The 8,842-nt window shown below is 52.3% G+C and overlaps 3 non-coding genes across 3 annotated transcripts; 2 read left to right on the plus strand and 1 right to left on the minus strand.

Moving 5' to 3' along the window:
* Nucleotides 1–4,506: 4,506 nt before the first annotated feature.
* Nucleotides 4,507–4,588, minus strand: TRNAS-UGA. Its single transcript has one exon. It is a non-coding gene; the product is annotated as a tRNA-Ser (tRNA).
* Nucleotides 4,589–6,892: 2,304 nt separating this feature from the next.
* TRNAS-GCU lies at nt 6,893–6,974 on the plus strand. The gene has a single exon. It is a non-coding gene; the product is annotated as a tRNA-Ser (tRNA).
* Nucleotides 6,975–8,466: 1,492 nt separating this feature from the next.
* Nucleotides 8,467–8,540, plus strand: TRNAT-UGU. Its single transcript has one exon. It is a non-coding gene; the product is annotated as a tRNA-Thr (tRNA).
* The last annotated feature ends 302 nt before the right edge of the window (nt 8,541–8,842 follow it).

Here is an 8,842-nt window from a genome sequence, read left to right on the forward strand (position 1 = left end):
TGACTATGAAGCCTGGCCCTGGCCCTCCTTCCTTCAAGTGCCAGGTGGACAAGAGGTAACATGTGGCTGCAAGCAAAATGGCCAAACTTGTGGGCCTCATGTGAAGCAGCAAGAATCCCAACCACCTGGTCAAACCACAGGCATCAGGGTAACAAGTTCTAGAGCCCCAACCAATTTTGGCCTTTCACAACCCAAGACCTGGCTCCAGTGGGCAAGTCACCCAGCAGGAGGGGAAAGATTTGCTCTTGCACAGCTGGAGACAGGGAAGTTGAGCACTGTGAGCTCCAGGGCTTCACCACAAACCCACACAAGGTCCCACTGAGATTTGAGCTCAGACTGGAGAATTTAGAGTCCTGAGTGCTGCCCATTACACCATGGGACCAGCTTGTGCTGCTTTCTCTGCACATCAGTGACCCTCACAGGGCTGGCTCATGTAAGGGACAGTTGGCCCCTTACTAAAACTTAGTGGGGGATTGGTTGGCTAGTTCCCAGTCCCAATAGAAGGGGGAAGGGCCAATGGGAAATCAGGACCCTGAGACTGACAGTCCCCAGGGGCAATGGGGAGAGGCCAAAGCTCCAAGTTAGCCGCACTGACAGGCCAGGCAGTGTAATGAGGGAGTCACCAGGCCAGGGGGTCCCATCCTCCGTGGGAGCTGGAACTGCCTGGGCCAGAGTGGGGCAGAGCTAAGGAGAGAGCAGGAGCCCGAGAAGAGCCGGGGAGCAGAGCTGCACCAGCCAGGGAGAACCAGAGCAGATCTGTGCTGGGAGAAGAGCTGCAGCAAGCGGAGCCAGAGGAGCAGCCCAGGGAGCTGGAGGCAGAGCCGCAGCAGCACTGGGGCTGGAGGTGGGTGCAGTGAGCAGCGTGGGAGAGCGAGGGGGACCCTGGGCAGAAGGCCCAGTGCAAGGCGATGCCACCCATCAAGAGATCTTGCAGGCCAGACTTTCGGGGGTGGGGGGATCATATCCCCTACATGGGGGCTGACACTGGGAACAAGGGGCCTGTCACCTAGAGCACGTGGCCACTGCCAGAGCAAGTGTCCAGCCCGTGGTGTCCCTGCAGCACAGCCAGGGCCTGGGGAGGAGGCCTGGGACATGTGAGGGAGAGACTGTGACCTGCCCTGACACTCCAGAGACGCTGGTTGTGATCTCCCTGCGCCACAGAACAGGGTGACGTGTTTTCCTTTCCCATCTTTCCTTATGTTTTACATTGATTGCTGGGTAATAAATGGTGTTTGCTTGAAGCACATGCAATGAGGAGCGAGTCAGGGAAGTGCCCAGAGTGGAGACACTGCAGCCCTGTTCAAGTGATCATGACAAGATTGGGGGTCATCAAACCCCCCAGGATTCCTGGGCCCAGCCTTGTTGGCGTTACGAGGTCTCTGCCACAGAGGAGAGTAAAAGAGCGTCCTTGGGGTCAGGCAGCCTCTGGGTAAGAGCTCAGATCCTTTCTCCAGCCAATTGCACCAGGGTCGTGTATAAACCAGGGAAGTTCCCCACAATAGCCAGGCCTGAACCCCCTGTACACTTGTGCTCTGTCCTCATTGCTTCTCTGTCTCTCTTCCCCTCATCTCTGATGCTCCCCCTCTGGGCTTTCTCAGCACCTGGCCCCACAGCGCTTCCTGCCAGCCAGAGACTGCATGTTCCAGGCCTGCTCCTGTGGATGTGGCCTCTCTCCTGATTCCTGAGGAAAGGAATCTTTCCAGGAAATGGCCACAGCTTCTGGGAATCCTTGTGTGGCTGTGAACAGCACCAGGAATCATTTGGCTCTTGGCACACAAGGCAACTTAAAAGCTGAGTGCCCAGACAGGGCCTTGAACCCTGGATCCTCAGATTAAGAGCCTGATGTGCTACCAGATGAGCTACCTGGGCTTGTTAAGAGCATCTTCACCGTTCAGCACAAGAGTGAGCAGGCAGGCAAAAGAGAGGCAAAAAAAGTCCCAGGAACCCCTCCTCTTTTTCTGCACAGCCACTGCCTGTCAGCAGGATTCCTCCTCCTCCTCCCTCCTGTGCCTCAGTGCGACTACATCTCCACACCTAGACAGCCGGTCCGTCCGCTGCACCCCAATCCCCCAGGCCTGAGCCTCCCTGTAAAAACCCTTCACCTAGACCCATAGAATTAAGTCTCACGTGTCACTGGGCACTCGACTTCTTGTGCCCAGAGAGTCTCGGCCCCCCTCAGCAGATGACCTGAGAAACACAATGTCGCCTTTTCCAAAGAAGTGCTTTTGAGGCATTTTTCTCATGTTACCATGTGGCCTAATGGATAAGGCGTCTGAGTGTGGATCCAAAGACTGAGGGTTCGAGTCCCTTCGTGGTTGTGCTTGTGCAGTTTTACCTTTGGGCTGAACGTCCTGCTCCTTGCAGGGCTGGAACCTCTTCTTGGCCGCTCCGGCCAATGCTCTGGCTTCAGCTAGAGCCCCGGGAAGGAGTTGGGGGGTGGACGTCACAAAGGCTGGGACATGAGCCCCAGGTGCTTCCAGTCTCGCCTTTGCCATTCCTGACTTGCCAAAGAAAATGGGCGGCTGCCCAGGCTAGCGTGTGGAGCAGTTTCCCTCTTCCAAGTGTGCGCCTGTCCCTGTGCTTGAGGGGGTTGCTACATAGCGCCTTGGGAGCCTGGGTGTTTCTCTGCTTCTCGCCAGCTGGGGAAAAGCCTCTTGGGGTAAAATCTCCTGCCCCACTGCCAAAGTGAGCACCTGGAGTGGGAATGGTAAGAGGCCCCACCAGGGGGGTGGCCCTGCTTTCCTACCATCTTGTGATATTGGCCACAGAGCATCAGCAGCCGCCCCGCATGCTGGCGACCTTCAGTGGGGGTTTGGCATGGCAGGGAGCAGCCTGGCTGGGAGTTTTTGTGCCTGTCTGAAGGCCACACATAGGCATGGTCCTGCCCTCCTCTAGCCCTGACCTCAGTTGCTCTGTGGCTTTTAAGCCTTCCCTTGGAGCCATCAGCACCAGCCGCCTCTGCTCCAGGTGCCCAGAGGAGGAGAGGTGTTGCTGGGTCACTTTTACAGATGCCCCTTCCCTGGTACTGCCCTTGCTCAGCTGGGCAGAGGAGCTTCCATCCCCAATCCCTGCCTGTCACTGCCCAGCAGCTCTCTGGCACCATTCCTGAGGGCTGCCCTTCCTCACTCTCTTCCTGCCACATTGGGAAAGACAGCTCCCATCTCTCCTTGTTAAAGGTCAGGTGGGCCAACTAGGGGCAGAAGCCCATTCTATGTTTTCCTACTGCAGAGCCCAAGCTCAGGAACTCACCTTGGGTGCAGACACTGCTGTGCTCCCAGACAACAAGCCACCCCTGCACAAAGAGAGATTAAAGGGTCTGCCAAAGCCTGGGATTGAACCAAGGACTTCTAGATCTTCAGTCTAACACTCTCCCAACTGAAATACTTTGGCAGATACATGGTAGTATTTTGGCCTGTTGCTTCTCTGTCTGGGATGTTTTTGTCAGCAGTTGCACAGAAAAAGGACAGGAAAACGAACAGCTGCTCCACACCCCCACCGGAGGAACCCGACGCCCTTAGCTGTGGGGAGTAAGAAGTGGCTGTTGGCTGACAGGGCCTGTCACCCAGGAGCTGGAACAGCAGCTGCCGCCTCCCCCTCAGCTCCAGGCTGTGGGAAATGCTCATTGCCTGGCTGCATGGGCGGATGCTGCTCCGTGCTCTGGAGAGCGTCTGTATTGCTCTGTCAACCCCCCGTCTTCACTGAGCCAGTCTGGTAAGGTCCCAAGTGCCCCCTCCGGCCTGGCAGCTGAGAGTCTGTGCAGACATCAGCCCCCCTGCCAGCCCCACAGGCAGCAGCAGCCCCAGCACCACAGGGGCACTCAATGCACTTCCTGTGGGGAAATGGCTCCTTGGCGTCCAGCTGCTAGAGTGAGAGCAGTGTCTGGCTCACCGTGGGGGAGAGAAGAGACCTGGTGAGTGCGGAACTCCCTCAGCCTCCCCCGCAAGGCTGGTCACTTCTATTGTCACTGTAATACAGGGATCCAGGGTCTGGGACAAATCCCCCCTTTCCTCCCCAGGCCCTGCCCCCACTCCACCCCTTCCCCCAACCCTTCCTGTCTCTGCTCCTCCCTCTCCCCGCCCAGCGCCTCCTGCACCCCACTGAACAGCTGATCACTGGCAGGTGGGAGGTGCTGAAGGGAAAGAGGAGGAGCTTGTCAGCAAGGCCTGTAGGGGAGGGGGAGTTGGCTGCCAGTGGGCACTGAGCACCTATATTTTTCTCTCTTGGTTCTGCAGCCCCATAGCGTCGCTGACTTGGCTCCTTTCGCACTCTAGAGAGAGGAGCAGAACCAGGGCTATGGCTGATCTATGGGGCACCAGGTGAGTGGTAGAGGCTTCAGGTGCTGAGAGTTTGCCTGACCCCTCAGGGACACAGTGTGAGGTGGTGTCCCAGGGATCTCTATGAAAGGAGCAGAACAGGATTTACTTGGGGTGGGGAGACAATTGAGAGTGTCTCAGGGGGTTGTACATAGGTATTCCCCGGGTAAGAGACTGGCTACAGCACAGGCCTTGCTCTGAGCAGGATTCGAACCTGAACAGGGGAACCCTATTGGATTTCAACTCCAACGCCTTAACCACTCGGCCATCACAGCTGTGAGCACAAAACTGCCCCAATGCCAGAGAAACTGGTAAATAATCCCAATGGCCAGGTGTGAAGTCATCTGAACTAGAGAATTCTCACCGCAAACCTGGCTCCCAAAGCACAGGGGGGATTTGGGGTTTGTTCTGTTTGCTTAGCCAGGTGCCACAGGAGTCTTTGCTGCTTTTACAAATCCAGACTAACACAGCTACCCCTCTGATACTCCTAGTGACGCTCTCCAATGCATCCCCATCCTCCACCCACCTTGAGCTACATAGGAGCGGATCATTATTATCCCTACTTGAAAGAGGGAGAAGCCAAGGCTGAGAAAGGAGAATTGACTTGTCTTAGGTCACACAGCCAGCCAGTGGCAGAGTTGGGAATAGGACCCAAGAGCCCTGATTTTCATACTAACCATCAGATCGTAAATTTCAAACACTGAATGACCTGAATAAAGTGCTCTCAGATGAGCTCCAGACCAACAACAGTGCACAGTAATTATTCAGCAAGTATTTGAGGAGAACTGCAATGTTAGAGAGAATCATGAACTGCTCAGGGACAATTAATGCAGCAAAATTTGTCAACATATAACAGGTTATGACTTATTTCCTTGGTCTTAAAAGAGAACAACAAGGACCTGAGTCTCCTCCCTGTCAATAACCCCCTGCTCAGCCAATCAGGGTAGAGACTGAGGACGGGAGGCTGAGGGTTCTCACCAGAGAGACCAAAGGATGGCCCAGGTCACCAGTGGGGATCACTGCCCGAGCACTATTTCAGCCCCACATTTTTGGGTGGACCTCCCACAATGGGAGCTGCCGAGCACTCCCCCGCAACACACACACACACACACACACACACACACACACACACACACACACAGAGCTCCTGGTGTTCAGAGGGGAACAGGTGAAAGAACAAAAGAAGCAAGAGACAAAGAGAAAGGAGGAAGGGATGGATGGAGGAAAAGGCGAAACAAAAAGGACAAACCCTAATGACCCCAGTGATTTTAAGGGAAAAAATCCCAGGTGCAGAATAAAATTCTGCCTCCTTAAGCTCGTGTTTTCCATGCCTAGAATTCAACTGTCACCAGATGGATCAGACTGAACAGGTTTCAAATTTCGAGGAGGCTCTTACCTTCTAAACAGGGATGGCTGTTTTCTAGTAAAATCAGGAAAAGGGAAGGAGAAAACTCGAAAGAGGTTCCTCCTGGAGCTCACGTACGTGAACCTGAACACTCTCTCAGTCCTGAAAGAGAGACCTCGAGAAGGAGACTTGCTGAAGCAAAGCCACAGGGGTCTCTGAGGTTTCCCTGGCCGCTCACTCCTGTCCTGCCTGGCTGATGTCAGCATCTCTCTGTGAGGTCACCACCTCCCCACTACCTTTGACTAATAGTCTGAGGTCCTGCAAAAAGCCTTTGTGATGTCACTGCCACACCCCTCCCTTGCTGTGCTAATGTCCTGCCCCTGGCCAGGCACTTTGGAGGTTTGAGCTACTCCCTTGGATCACCCCACTCAAGGAGCGTTCGTTCTAGGCAGCAAGCCAGCTAGACAGGAAAACGTCAGACGCTGCTCCCAATGCTACACTCAGTTTTTCAGAAAGTAGTCGACTTTATTGCCAGGAGAGACCATTAGAGCATCTAATCTGACCCCCTGCATATCACAGGCCTCCTGTATGACACAATAGCTACTTTTGGAGCAAACACATTCCAGAAAGGCAGCTAAGACTAGAAATCACATCAGGACATGGCGAATCCACCACTTTCCTTGGGAGATTGTTCCTGTGGTGAATCATCCTCGGTGTTGACTATTTGTGCCTTAATTGTAATATGAATTTGTCTCTTTTCACCTTCCAGCCATTGGGGCTTGTTATGCCTTTCTCTGCTAGATTCAAGAGCCCTTTAATATCCAATCTTTTCTCTCCAATATGGCACTTCAACACTTCAGTGAAGTCACCTTTCAATCTTCTTTTGATAAGCTAAACAGGTTGAGCTTGTTCAATAGCTCACTAGAAGGCATTTTATACCAGCCCTCAGAACATTTATTGGCTCTTTGGTCATCAGATTCCTGAACTGCAGCTGGATGTGGCTCTTGTTCTTCTGATCATTTTGGGAAAGCGGCCCCATCATGCTGCATAGCTAGGCAAAGTAGGTGTGTCTGTGCAAACACGATCTGTTCCTGAAGTCTTTCCCCCAGCTCCTCACTAGATGTGAGGGGGGAGCTCATTCAGCCTCTGCTTCCGCTTAGTGTTTAGAAACTCCTTTTTGTCCCTATCTCTGCTGGCCTTAGATTTCGCCTCCTGGCTGTTTTGTGACAGCTCAGATGAGGTGGCTGAGTGGTTAAGGTGATGGACTGCTAATCCATTGTGCTCTGCATGCATGGGTTCAAATCCCATCCTCATCGGATGCATTTAGTCATTACTCCTCCTTTGTAGACAACCATGTCCCCCTTTGGTACAATGTTGCTTCTTGCAAACAAAAACCTTCTCAGAAACTCAGAACTCTCTTGCTTTAAATAAAATGTCTAAATTCCAGATTTCTTAAAAAAAGAAAAATTTTCTAGTCCTGTATTTCTTAATTTTTATCTCAAAAGGGAACATCCTCGTCATTTCCTCCAAACACCCTGGGACCTGCCCAAATTATTAAAATACCCTCAACCCGAGCAAGGCCAGAGCAGTGAACCAGAGCTAGTGTCTAGGCCAAGCTGTTCTGAAGGAGGCAACTCAAACATTTTCTCCCTGCTTCCCTTGGCAAGGTCTGACTGAGAAAACAAAATTCCCCAAACTGAAAAACCAATACTAATCTGTTTGGGGAGAGTTTGAAAGTATTATTGTTATTATTTTCTTCTGATTTCTGAATCAGTTCAGTTCAGTCTTTGTCCGCCAGGTGTGTTTCCAGCTAAAACCACATTGAGGGTACTGGACCACTGACCTATCAGCTCTTAACACCCAAACTTTCAGTAACTCTATTATCAGTGCCTGCAAGTGTAATTTAAACCATAGGTCCATCTAACTCTGAATCTTGTCTTCTGACAGTAGCCCATACCAGGTGCCCCAAAAGCCACTCACCAAGGTACCACTGGGAGTTGAACCCAGGAACTCTTGTTTACAAAGCTGGTGCTTTAACGAGCCAAACCATGGTACCTGCTGTTATTTAAAGCAATGTGTTTGCCCATACCTGACTCTCTGCCAGTCCCCACTGGGCCCTGACAAGTGTTGCTTGTGTTTGGCTTCTGTAAAGCAGAGGAGCAGGTGAAGTTTTGCTCCCAAGGTGTGGGTGTGATTCTTTGGACAGGTCTACACTATGAAATTAGGTTGGTGTAATTACATTACTTAGGCTGGCAATGCAGTTCTATCAACCTAACCCCGGTGTAGATAGTGGCTCAGCTGTCAGAACTTTCTGGAGCTATGAAAGGGGAGGGGCCGAGCCTCTGTAGCAGGAATGCAGGGCAGGCGAGTTCACGGCAGGCATGGTGGGATACTGGTGGAGGCCAGTTATGGTGATATAATGACCAGCAGCATTTACACTGACAATTTGTCACTTTAAGTTTGCTGCAAAAAGCTCTAGGCCTCTCGTCAAGGTGGTTTTATTTTGTCACCAAAACAGGGCAATTTTGTCGCCAGACATGGCATTGCAGTGTGTGCACCAGCCAAAAACTGCCGACCGAGGGAGCGTTGTGTGTTTTTCACACACCTGAGCAATATAATGATGCTGAAGTAACCTTGTAGTGCAGACCTGGCCAAAGATTCACACACACAAACACACACACAGCTTGCAAGGAAAACCTCACCTGCTCCTCTGCTTTGCAGAATCCAAACACAAGCAAAGCTTTTCAGGCCCCAGTGGGGATGACAGGGAGTCAGGTGTGGGCAGACACTGTGTTGTTGCCACAGGCAGGCACCATGGCTTAGCTGGCTAAAGCGCCTGCCTTGTAAACAGGAGATGCTGGGTTCAATTCCCAGTGGTGCCTTGTTGACTAACTCTTGGGCAACCTGGTGTTGGCTACTGTGGGAGGACAAAACACCGAGCTCTTTGGTCCAGCCTAGTATAGTTGTTTAAATTATACTCACAGGCACAGATAACAGAATTACTGAAAGTTTGGGAGTTAAGAGCTGATAGGTCAGTGTTCCAGCCTGTCACAGATGATCCTGCTTCCTCTGGGACAGGGTCAGGTCTGGGCTCTCACACCAAATGGCTCGTTGTGGCTGCCAGAACCTGTGGGCAGCTCATTTAGTTTGCACCGAGGGTTGAGTCCTGCTTTGTGCACCGTGT

Source organism: Mauremys mutica, unplaced genomic scaffold (genome assembly GCF_020497125.1).
Source record: "Mauremys mutica isolate MM-2020 ecotype Southern unplaced genomic scaffold, ASM2049712v1 001414F_np12_obj, whole genome shotgun sequence".
NCBI lineage: Eukaryota > Metazoa > Chordata > Testudines > Geoemydidae > Mauremys > Mauremys mutica.